We start from the raw sequence: 12,278 nt of genomic DNA on the forward strand, positions 1-12,278 counted from the left end.
CCTACACTGTCCCGGACCGCACCATTTACCATGATCCACCCGGACAGTCCCACACCGTCCCGGACCGCACCATTTACCATGATCCACCCTGACAGTCCCACACCGTCCCGGACCGCACCATTTACCATGATCCACCCTGACAGTCCCACACCGTCCCGGACCGCACCATTTACCATAATATCCATCTGGTCCGGGACATCCATCATTCCCAGACGGCTGGGATGTTGAGCGCCTTCCTGTCTCTTGACCAGGAGAGGGCGTTCGACAGGGTGGGGCACGAATATTTGCTCGGGCCTCTGCGAGCCTTCTGGTTCAGGACGCACTTTGTCACCCGGATCCGATTACTGTACACTGCCTTGGAGTGTCTGATTAAGGTTAACCTCTCCCTGACGCGCCCCTTCGCTTTGGGAGAGGAGTGCGTCAGGGCTGCCCCTTGCCCGGCCAACTTTATTCTCTCTGCGTGGAGCTTTTCCTGCGCCTCCTGCGGAGGAGGTTGTCGGAGCTGGTTCTGCGTGAGCTGGGCATGGCGGTGGTCGTTTTGGCTTCGGCTGATGATGTGCTGCTCATGTTCATTGACCCCGGTGACCTGCGGAGGATGCGAGAGTGCCAGGCTGTGTACTCCGCCTCATCTTCTGCTGGGATCAACCGGGCTAAAATGTTCCGGACACCTGGTCGGTCCGTGGCAGATGGACCCCCTCCCAGAGGAGCTCAGGCCTTCAGCTGGAGCCGGTCCAACATCGACTTGGACCAACATCCTCGACCTGGGAGCCCACCTTTGCCCGGCAGAGGAAGCCTGGCCGGTGAACTGGCAGGAGTTGGAGACCAAGATCACCGCTCGCCTGGGACGCTGGCCAGGACTGCTCCGAGAGCTGTCCTACAGGGGTCGAGTTCTCATCATAAACCAGCTGATAGCTTCCATGTTGTGGTACCGGCTGGTCACTTTGACCCCTCCCCCTGACTTTGTCACAGGCATCCTGAGAACTCTGATTCGGTTCTTCTGGGACAATGGATTGCACTGGGTCGCTGCGGAGGTCTGGAGTCTCCCGCTTGCGGAGGGCGGTCAGGCGCTGGTGTGCCTTCGCATCCAGATCACGACTTTCCACCTTCAGACTCTGCAGCGATACCTGGACGTTGAGCCTCCTCCACGATGGTGTGCCTTGGCGACATATTTCTTCTGCCAGGTGCACGGCCTGAACTACGACGTTGACCAGCATGGTCTTCAGAATTCTTTGTTGGCGCTGCCCGTCTTGTACCAGGACCATCTCAAAGTCTGGAACAGAGTCCCCACGTGCCACAGCTCTCTGCTGTCAGGAGTAGTGGCTCTCGTAAAGGAGCCGCTGCTCAGGAATCCGCACCTCCGCCAATATCCATTCCGGTGGCTGGCGGAGCGGAGGGCTGTGGATGTCGGGGTGACCAGGATCTGGGACGTGCAGGGTGGCAGAGGAATGGACTGGATGACGCCCTACGAGCTCGCCGAGCACGGTGCTGTATCCATCCAGCACGTGGCCAAGCCCATCCGAGGCCTCAGAATGGTTGTGCTCGGCCCCTTGGACTCGAGACGGCGCAGTTGTGCGGTGGCATCCCGTCTGAGCGGACCCCTGCTCGGACGGAATGCCACGTTGGTCCCAGGCCCCGGAACCCCTTCCGGGCGCCGGTACCCCACAACCCCAGTCGCTTCATGTCGACACCCCCCGTGCCTTTTCGTACCGCGCAGATGGGTTTCCTGTACGGCCTGCTGCTGCACACCTTCCACCTCCTTGCCCTCGCCCGCCATCCGGACACGGCTTGGCGTGCCTTGCTGCTGTCCGGCAGCGGAGGTCCCAACTGGAGTTCCCTCTACGGAGGAGTCTTCCCTATAAGACTTGGGGACCTGGGATGGAGGGTGCTGCACAAGGCAGTGTCGTGCAACCATCGGTTAAATCACCACACTGCCTCCCCAGAGACCTGCCACGTTTGCGGCCTGGTGGAGACCGTGGAGCATGTGTTTGTTGTCTCTCTTAGGCTGCACTCCTTTTTTAGTTTTTTTGACAATATTGTTGTTGAGATTTTCTTTGCACTTAAGCCCCACGCTCCTGATCTATGGACATCTGGTGTGGGAAGGTGGGGAAGTGGGGAAGGCGGAGGACCTCCTTGTGAACCTGCTCCTGGGCCTGGCCACACTTGCCATTAATAGGTCCAGGCAGCGGGCGACCGAGGGGGTCGTCCGGCCTGACTGTCTGCCCCTCCTCCGCAGCCTCGTTCGTGGCCGGGTGTCCCTGGAGTGGGAGCTTGCGGTGACCACGAGCACACTTGAGGCCTTCCGTGCTCGGTGGCCGCCGTAGGGGTTGGACTGCCTCATCAACCCTGATTTTCACACTTTAATTTAACGGGTTTTGTTCCGTTTCCGTTTCCTTTCTGATTCCTTTTTGGGCTCTGCTCCAGTTGCTTTCTTTTTGGAGCACCCCCCGGTTTGCTTTTGTCCCTCAGTTAATTTTTGTATTTTTTCTTTAGTTGTCACGCCGTGCATCACTCCAGAATAGTCGGTGGATGCAGGGTTTTAATTCTGCTGCGTGGAGATAAATGCAGCAGGTTATCACTCACAAGGGAAAAAAACACAAGAAAAAAAAACAACACAAAAATATTATGACAGTTGTTAAACCCGATAAAACCCCCCCCACACACTGCCCCCAACACGGGCCCTATAGGAGGTTTTGCTCTATATGTGATGACAGTGAAATGGGGAATATTCCCCTTGATTCTCAATGCGGAATTGCTGCGGGGATCTGCGCATGCCCAGCGTAACCCCGCCCCCTGCCTGTCGTCACTGAGGGTGAGAGCGCATGTGCAGCCCCTCCAGCCCAGGAACAGCGTTCTCATTGCAGCAGCACATCCATCTGGGCGTGTGAGCAAAGAGGCTCAGAGATCATTACAGATTCGGGGGGAGTTCAGGGAGAATCGGGGGCTGTTTGCAAGAGGCGCAGCGGAGCACGATCATGTTCCGGGACTTGGAGTGAGCGGGGGGGGAAGGGAGAGCTCTTTCTGGGCCTGGCTTATTTGTCTGATTCTGGGTTAGGATTTGGAGAGTATTTTCTTTATTTTACTGATTATCAATTGAAATAATAGATTGATCTATCATTGGCCTAATCTGATCCTGATTTACAAGAGATATGTTATCTTCCGCCCAGTTCAACAGATGAAGAGATGAGTTCCAAGATGATGATTCCTCAGCAACGTGAATGTGGCGACTTGGGGCTTTTCACAGTAACTTCATTTGAAGCCGACTTGTGACAAGAAGCGATTTTCATTTCATTTCACATGGTTAGGTGGGGTTACTGGGTAAGGGTGGAGGCGTGGAACGCTCTTTACAAAGATGGGCTCGATGGACCGAATGGCCTCCTTTTGCCCTATAAATTCTGTGATTATCAGTTGAAAGAATAGATTGATCTATCATTGGCCTCATCTGACCCTGATTTACAAGAGATATGCTTTCTTCCCCCTAGTTCAACAGATGAAGAAATGAGTTCCAAGAACAAGATGATGATTCCTCAGCAAAATGTATGTGTCGCCGTCTCCTTCTAACTGACAGTAAGTACAATATTAATCCAACATTGCAGAGACACAGACACATCATCAACTCCACCGTCACAGAGAACAGAAGCAGTCACACTCACATTGACCTCAAGTCCCAGATAAACATGTCCAATCCAACAGTGATACACGAGAGGGCAGGTGGGATCATTTTCCAGAATTCGCCCCCCCCGCCATATCATGGAACGTTGGATCAACTTGTTGTGATAATAGCTTTTCGTAAAGTAATCAGTCTAGAATTAATTAGGTACAGATTCAGCAATGTGTAAGTATCCATTTGCCCTTTTTTGTAACTTTGTTGGATTAAAATGTGTCAGAAGCACTTTAACCTCACAAGTTGTGAACCTTTGGTGCAAGTAAAAAGTCAGATAGTACAGCTGATTTAAAAATACAGAATTATTCGTAAGTTTCTACTGAGACAAGTCAGAAAACAAAATATTAGGGGAGTGTCCAATTCACATAACAAGCATGTCTTTCGGGACTTGTGGGAGGAAACCGGAGCATCCGGAGGAAACCCACACAGTCACAGGGAAAACGTGCAGACTCTGCACAGGCAGCGACCCAAGCGGGAATCAAACCTTGGAACCTGGCACTGTGAAGCAATCCCCTGATTTACACAATCCCATGGTGTACACCACGCTAGTTTCACACACTCCCCTGGTTTACATGCTCTCCTGGTTTCTCACTCATCTGGTTTGAACACTCAACTGCTGTACACACTCCTCATTTTACACACACTCCTGTTGTGCATCCTCCCCTGGTTCCATACACTCACCTGTTTATGCACACCCCTGGTTTGTACACCCCCATGCTTTATACTTCCCCTTGCTTTATACACTCCCCGGCTTTATACACCCCCCTGCTTTACACACTCCCCTGCTTTATACATCCCCCTGCTTTATGCCCTCCCCTGCTTGATACACCCCCCTGCTTGATACACCCCCCTGCTTGATACACCCCCCTGCTTGATACACTCCACTGCTCTACACACTCCCCTTGTTTACAAATCCCCCTGCTTTATACGTCTTCCTGCTTTAGACACTCCCCTGCTTTGTACAGTCCCCTGCTTTATACGCCCCCCTGCTTTATACGCCCCCCTGCTTTATACACCCCCCTGCTTTATACACCCCCCTGCTTTATACACCCCCCTGCTTTATACACCCCCCTGCTTTATACACCCCCCTGCTTTATACACCCCCCTGCTTTATACACCCCCCTGCTTTATACACCCCCCTGCTTTATACACCCCCCTGCTTTATACACCCCCTGCTTTATACACCCCCCTGCTTTATACACCCCCCTGCTTTATACACCCCCCTGCTTTATACACCCCCCTGCTTTATACACCCCCCTGCTTTATACACCCCCCTGCTTTATACACCCCCCTGCTTTATACACCCCCCTGCTTTATACACCCCCCTGCTTTATACACCCCCCTGCTTTATACACCCCCCTGCTTTATACACCCCCCTGCTTCATACACCCCCCTGCTTCAGACACCCCCCCTGCTTCAGACACCCCCCCTGCTTCAGACACCCCCCCTGCTTCAGACACCCCCCCTGCTTCAGACACCCCCCTGCTTCAGACACCCCCCTGCTTCAGACACCCCCCTGCTTCAGACACCCCCCTGCTTCAGACACCCCCCTGCTTCAGACACCCCCCTGCTTTAGACACCCCCCTGCTTTAGACACCCCCCTGCTTTAGACACGCCCCTGCTTTAGATACTCCCCTGCTTTATACACCCCCCTGCTTTATACACCCCCCTGCTTTATGCACTCCCCTGCTTTATGCACTCCCCTGCTTTATACACTCCCCTGCTTTATACACCCCCTGCTTTATACACCCCTTGCTTTATACACCCCCCTGCTTTATACATCCCGCTGTTTGATACATCCCCCTTCTTTATGCACTCCCCTGCTTTATACACCCCCTGCTTAATACAGCCCCTGCTTTATACACCCCCCTGCTTTATACACTCCCCTGCTTTATAGACTCCCCTGCTTTATACAACCACCTGCTTTCATCCCCCTGCTTTATACACTCTGCGGTTTTTTCACTCCCCTGCTTTATACATCCCCCTGCTTCATACACTCCCCCTGCTTCATTCACCCCCCTGCTTTATACACCCCCCTGCTTCATACACCCCCCTGCTTCATACACCCCCCTGCTTCATACACCCCCCTGCTTCATACACCCCCCTGCTTTAGACACTCCCCTGCTTTAGACACTCCCCTGCTTCATACATCGCCCTGCTTTACACCCCCTTGCTTTATACATCGCCTTGCTTCGTACACTCCCCCTGCTTCATACACCGCCCCTGCTTTATACATCCCCCCTGCTTTATACATCCCCCCTGCTTTATATATCCCCCCTGCTTTATACACCCCCCTGCTTTATACACTCCTCTGCTTAATACACCCCCCTGCTTTATACATCCCGCTGTTTGATACATCCCCCTGCTTTATGCACTCCCCTGCTTTATAAATCACCCTGCTTCATACACTCCCCCTGCTTTATACACCCCCCTGCTTAATACACCCCCCCTGCTTTATACACTCCCCTGCTTAATACACCCCCCTGCTTTATACACCCCCCTGCTTTATACACCCCCCTGCTTTATACACCCCCCTGCATTACACCCCCCCCTGCTTTATACACCCCCCTGCTTTATGCACCCCCCTGTTTATACACCCCCCTCCTTTATGCACCCCCTGCTTTATACACGCCCCTCCTTTATGCACCCCCTGCTTTACACACTCCACTGCTCTACACACTCCCCTCGTTTACAAATCCCCCTGCTTTATACGTCTTCCTGCTTTAGACACTCCCCTGCTTTGTACAGTCCCCTGCTTTATGCATCCCCCTGCTTCATGCAATCCCCTGTTTTATACACCCCCCTGCTTTATACACCCCCCCTGCTTTATACACCCCCCTGCTTTATACACCCCCCCTGCTTTATACACCCCCCTGCTTTATACACCCCCCTGCTTTATACACCCCCCTGCTTTATACACCCCCCTGCTTTATACACCCCCCTGCATTACACCCCCCCCTGCTTTATACACCCCCCTGCTTTATGCACCCCCCTGTTTATACACCCCCCTCCTTTATGCACCCCCTGCTTTATACACGCCCCTCCTTTATGCACCCCCTGCTTTACACACTCCACTGCTCTACACACTCCCCTCGTTTACAAATCCCCCTGCTTTATACGTCTTCCTGCTTTAGACACTCCCCTGCTTTGTACAGTCCCCTGCTTTATGCATCCCCCTGCTTCATGCAATCCCCTGTTTTATACACCCCCCTGCTTTATACACCCCCCCTGCTTTATACACCCCCCTGCTTTATACACCCCCCCTGCTTTATACACCCCCCTGCTTTATACACCCCCCTGCTTTATACACCCCCCTGCTTCATGCACCCCCCTGCTTGATACTCCCCCCTGCTTTATACACCCCCCTGCTTTATACATCGCCCTGCTTTACACCCCCCTGCTTTACACCCCCCTGCTTCATACACCCCCCTGCTTTATACACCTCCCTGCTTTATACACCCCCTTGCTTGATACACTCCCCTGCTTTATACATCGCCCTGCTTCATACACTCCCCCTGCTTCATACACCGCCCCTGCTTTATACATCCCCCCTGCTTTATACACCCCCCTGCTTCATACACCCCCCTGCTTGATACACCTCCCTGCTTTATACACCCCCTTGCTTGATACACTCCCCTGCTTGATACACTCCCCTGCTTGATACACCCCCCTGCTTGATACACCCCCCTGCTTGATACACCCCCCTGCTTGATACACCCCCCTGCTTGATACACCCCCCTGCTTGATACACCCCCCTGCTTGATACACCCCCCTGCTTGATACACCCCCCTGCTTGATACACCCCCCTGCTTCATACACCCCCCTGCTTCATACACCCCCCTGCTTCATACACCCCCTGCTTCATACATCCCCCTGCTTCATACATCCCCCCTGCTTGATACACCCCCCCTGCTTGATACACCCCCCCTGCTTGATACACCCCCCCTGCTTGATACACCCCCCTGCTTGATACACCCCCCTGCTTGATGCACCCCCCCTGCTTGATGCACCCCCCCTGCTTGATGCACCCCTCTGCTTGATGCACCCCTCTGCTTGATACACCCCTCTGCTTGATACACCCCCCTGCTTGATACACCCCCCTGCTTGATACACCCCCCTGCTTGATACACCCCCCTGCTTGATACACCCCCCTGCTTGATACACCCCCCTGCTTGATACACCCCCCTGCTTGATACACCCCCCTGCTTGATACACCCCCCTGCTTGATACACCCCCCTGCTTGATACACCCCCCTGCTTGATACACCCCCCTGCTTGATACACCCCCCTGCTTGATACACCCCCCTGCTTGATACACCCCCCTGCTTGATACACCCCCCTGCTTGATACACCCCCCTGCTTTATACACCCCCCTGCTTCATACTCCCCCTGCTTCATACATCCCCCTGCTTCATACATCCCCCTGCTTGATACACCCCCCTGCTTGATACACCCCCCTGCTTGATACACCCCCCTGCTTGATACACCCCCCTGCTTGATACAACCCCTGCTTGATACAAGCCCTGCTTGATACACCCCCCCCTGCTTGATACACCCCCCCCCCTGCTTGATACACCCCCCCCTGCTTGATACACCACCCCTGCTTGATACACCCCCCCTGCTTGATACACCCCCCCCTGCTTGATACACCCCCCCTGCTTGATACACCCCCCCCTGCTTGATACACCCCCCTGCTTGATACACCCCCCCCTGCTTGATACACCCCCCTGCTTGATACACCCCCCCTGCTTGATACACCCCCCCTGCTTGATACACCCCCCCTGCTTGATACACCCCCCTGCTTGATACACCCCCCTGCTTGATACACCCCCCTGCTTGATACACCCCCCTGCTTGATACAACCCCTGCTTGATACACCCCCCCCTGCTTGATACACCCCCCCCTGCTTGATACACCCCCCCCCTGCTTGATACACCCCCCCTGCTTGATACACCCCCCCCTGCTTGATACACCCCCCCTGCTTGATACACCCCCCCCTGCTTGATACACCCCCCCCTGCTTGATACACCCCCCCCTGCTTGATACACCCCCCCTGCTTGATACTCCCCCCCTGCTTGATACACCCCCCCTGCTTGATACACCCCCCCCTGCTTGATACACCCCCCCTGCTTGATACACCCCCCCTGCTTGATACACCCCCCCTGCTTGATACACCCCCCCTGCTTGATACACCCCCCTGCTTGATACACCCCCCTGCTTGATACACCCCCCTGCTTGATACACCCCCCTGCTTGATACACCCCCTGCTTTTTACACCCCCCTGCTTTTTACACCCCCCTGCTTTTTACACCCCCCTGCTTTTTACACCCCCCTGCTTTAGACACTCCCCTGCTTTGTACAGTCTCCTGCTTTATGCATCCCCCTGCATCATGCAATCCCCTGTTTTATACACCCCCCTGCTTTGTACACCCCCCTGCTTTGTACACCCCCCTGCTTTGTACACCCCCCTGCTTTGTACACCCCCCTGCTTTGTACACCCCCCTGCTTTGTACACCCCCCTGCTTTGTACACCCCCCTGCTTTGTACACCCCCCTGCTTTGTACACCCCCCTGCTTTGTACACCCCCCTGCTTTGTACACCCCCCTGCTTTGTACACCCCCCTGCTTTGTACACCCCCCTGCTTCGTACACCCCCTGCTTCGTACACCCCCCTGCTTCGTACACCCCCCTGCTTCGTACACCCCCCTGCTTCGTACACCCCCCTGCTTTGTACACCCCCCTGCTTTGTACACCCCCCTGCTTTGTACACCCCCCTGCTTTGTACCCCCCCTGCTTTGTACCCCCCCCTGCTTTGTAACCCCCCCCTGCTTTGTACCCCCCCCTGCTTTGTACATCCCCCTGCTTTTTACACCCCCCTGCGTTTTACACCCCCCTGCGTTTTACACCCCCCTGCTTTTTACACCCCCCTGCTTTTTATACCCCCTGCTTTACACACTCCACTGCTTTACACACTCCCCTCGTTTACAAATCCCCCTGCTTTAAACGTCTTCCTGCTTTAGACACTCCCCTGCTTTGTACAGTCCCCTGCTTTATGCATTCCCCTGTTTTATACACCCCCCTGCTTCATACACCCCCCTGCTTCATACACTCCCCTGCTTTATACACTCCCCTGCTTTATACAATCCCCTGCTTTATACATCCCCCTGCTTTATACATCCCGCTGCTTTATGCACTCCCCTGCTTTATACACCCCCTTGCTTTCATCCCCCTGCTTTATACACTCCGCGGTTTTTTCACTCCCCTGCTTTATACATCCCTCTGCTTCATACACCCCCCTGCTTCATACACCCCCCTGCTTTATACATCCCCACTGCTTTACACACTCCCCTGCTTTACACACTCCCCTGCTTTATACACCCCGCTGCTTTATACACCCCGCTGCTTCATACACCCCCCTGCTTTATACCCCCCCCTGCTTTATACCCCCCCCTGCTTTATACACCCCCCTGCTTTATACACCCCCCTGCTTTATACACCCCCCTGCTTTATACACCCCCCTGCTTTGTACATCCCCTGCTTTGTACACCCCCCTGCTTTATACACTCCCCTGCTTTATGCACCCCCCTGCTTTATGCACTCTCCTGCTTTATGCACTCCCCTGCTTTATGCACTCCCCTGCTTTATGCACTCCCCTGCTTTATGCACTCCCCTGCTTTATAGACTCCCCTGCTTTATACAACCACCTGCTTTCATCCCACTGCTTTATACACTCTGCGGTTTTTTCACTCCCCTGCTTTATACATCCCCCTGCTTTATACATCCCCCTGCTTCATACACTCCCCCTGCTTCATACACTCCCCCTGCTTCATACACCCCCCCTGCTTTATACATCCTCCCTGCTTTATACACTCCCCTGCTTTAAACATCCCCCTGCTTTATACAACCCCCTGCTTTATACACCCCCCTGCTTTATGCACTCCCCTGCTTTATGCACTCCCCTGCTTTATGCACTCCCCTGCTTTATGCACCCCCCTGCTTCATGCACCCCCCTCGTTTATGCACCCACTGCTTTATACACCTACCTGCTTTATGCACCCCCTGCTTGATACACTCCCCTGCTTGATACATCCCCCTGCTTGATACATCCCCCTGCTTGATACATCCCCCTGCTTGATACACCCCCCTGCTTGATACATCCCCCTGCTTGATACACCCCCCTGCTTGATAAACCCCCCTGCTTGATAAACCCCCCTGCTTGATACACCCCCCTGCATGATACACCCCCCTGCTTGATACACCCCCCTGCTTGATCCACCCCCCTGCTTGATCCACCCCCCTGCTTGATCCACCCCCCCTGCTTGATACACACCCCCTGCTTGATACACACCCCCTGCTTGATACACCCCCCCTGCTTGATACACCCCCCTGCTTGATACAACCCCCTGCTTGATACACCCCCCTGCTTGATACACCCCCTGCTTTTTACACCCCCCTGCTTTTTACACCCCCCTGCTTTAGACACTCCCCTGCTTTGTACAGTCTCCTGCTTTATGCATCCCCCTGCATCATGCAATCCCCTGTTTTGTACACCCCCCTGTTTTGTACACCCCCCTGCTTTGTACACCCCCCTGCTTTGTACACCCCCCTGCTTTGTACACCCCCCTGCTTTGTACACCCCCCTGCTTTGTACACCCCCCTGCTTTGTACACCCCCCTGCTTTGTACACCCCCCTGCTTTGTACACCCTCCTGCTTTGTACCCCCCCCTGCTTTGTACACCCCCCTGCTTTGTACACCCCCCTGCTTTGTACACCCCCCTGCTTTGTACACCCCCCTGCTTTTTACACCCCCCTGCGTTTTACACCCCCCTGCGTTTTACACCCCCCTGCTTTTTACACCCCCCTGCTTTTTATACCCCCTGCTTTACACACTCCACTGCTTTACACACTCCCCTCGTTTACAAATCCCCCTGCTTTATACGTCTTCCTGCTTTAGACACTCCCCTGCTTTGTACAGTCCCCTGCTTTATGCATTCCCCTGTTTTATACACCCCCCTGCTTCATACACCCCCCTGCTTCATACACTCCCCTGCTTTATACACTCCCCTGCTTTATACAATCCCCTGCTTTATACACCCCCCTGCTTTATACATCCCGCTGCTTTATGCACTCCCCTGCTTTATACACCCCCTTGCTTTCATCCCCCTGCTTTATACACTCCGCGGTTTTTTCACTCCCCTGCTTTATACATCCCTCTGCTTCATACACTCCCCCTGCTTCATACACCCCCCTGCTTTATACATCCCCCCTGCTTTACACACTCCCCTGCTTTACACACTCCCCTGCTTTATACACCCCGCTGCTTTATACACCCCGCTGCTTCATACACCCCCCTGCTTTATACACCCCCCTGCTTTATACCCCCCCCTGCTTTATACCCCCCCTGCTTTATACACCCCCCTGCTTTATACACCCCCCTGCTTTATACACCCCCCTGCTTTGTACATCCCCTGCTTTGTACACCCCCCTGCTTTATACACTCCCCTGCTTTAAACATCCCCCTGCTTTATACACCCCCCTGCTTTATACACCCCCCTGCTTTATGCACTCTCCTGCTTTATGCACTCCCCTGCTTTATGCACTCCCCTGCTTTATAGACTC

The 12,278-nt window shown here is 54.2% G+C and overlaps 1 protein-coding gene across 2 annotated transcripts in view; it reads left to right on the forward strand.

Moving 5' to 3' along the window:
• The window catches only part of LOC140400075 (histone H2B-like), a 264,362-nt gene that overhangs the window by 5,996 nt on the left and 246,088 nt on the right, over nucleotides 1-12,278 (forward strand). Inside the window, exon 2 of one of the 2 annotated variants that reach the window (XR_011938036.1) lies at nucleotides 3,480-3,599. The exons of the other annotated variant lie outside the window; for it this stretch is intronic. The gene's annotated coding sequence lies outside the window, so the exon portion shown is untranslated. Of the gene's footprint in view, nucleotides 1-3,479; nucleotides 3,600-12,278 lie in introns of those variants that run through there. 2 annotated transcript variants of the gene reach the window in all.

The sequence above is a fragment of the Scyliorhinus torazame genome, chromosome 24 (assembly GCF_047496885.1).
Source record: "Scyliorhinus torazame isolate Kashiwa2021f chromosome 24, sScyTor2.1, whole genome shotgun sequence".
NCBI classification, from domain to species: Eukaryota; Metazoa; Chordata; class Chondrichthyes; order Carcharhiniformes; family Scyliorhinidae; genus Scyliorhinus; species Scyliorhinus torazame.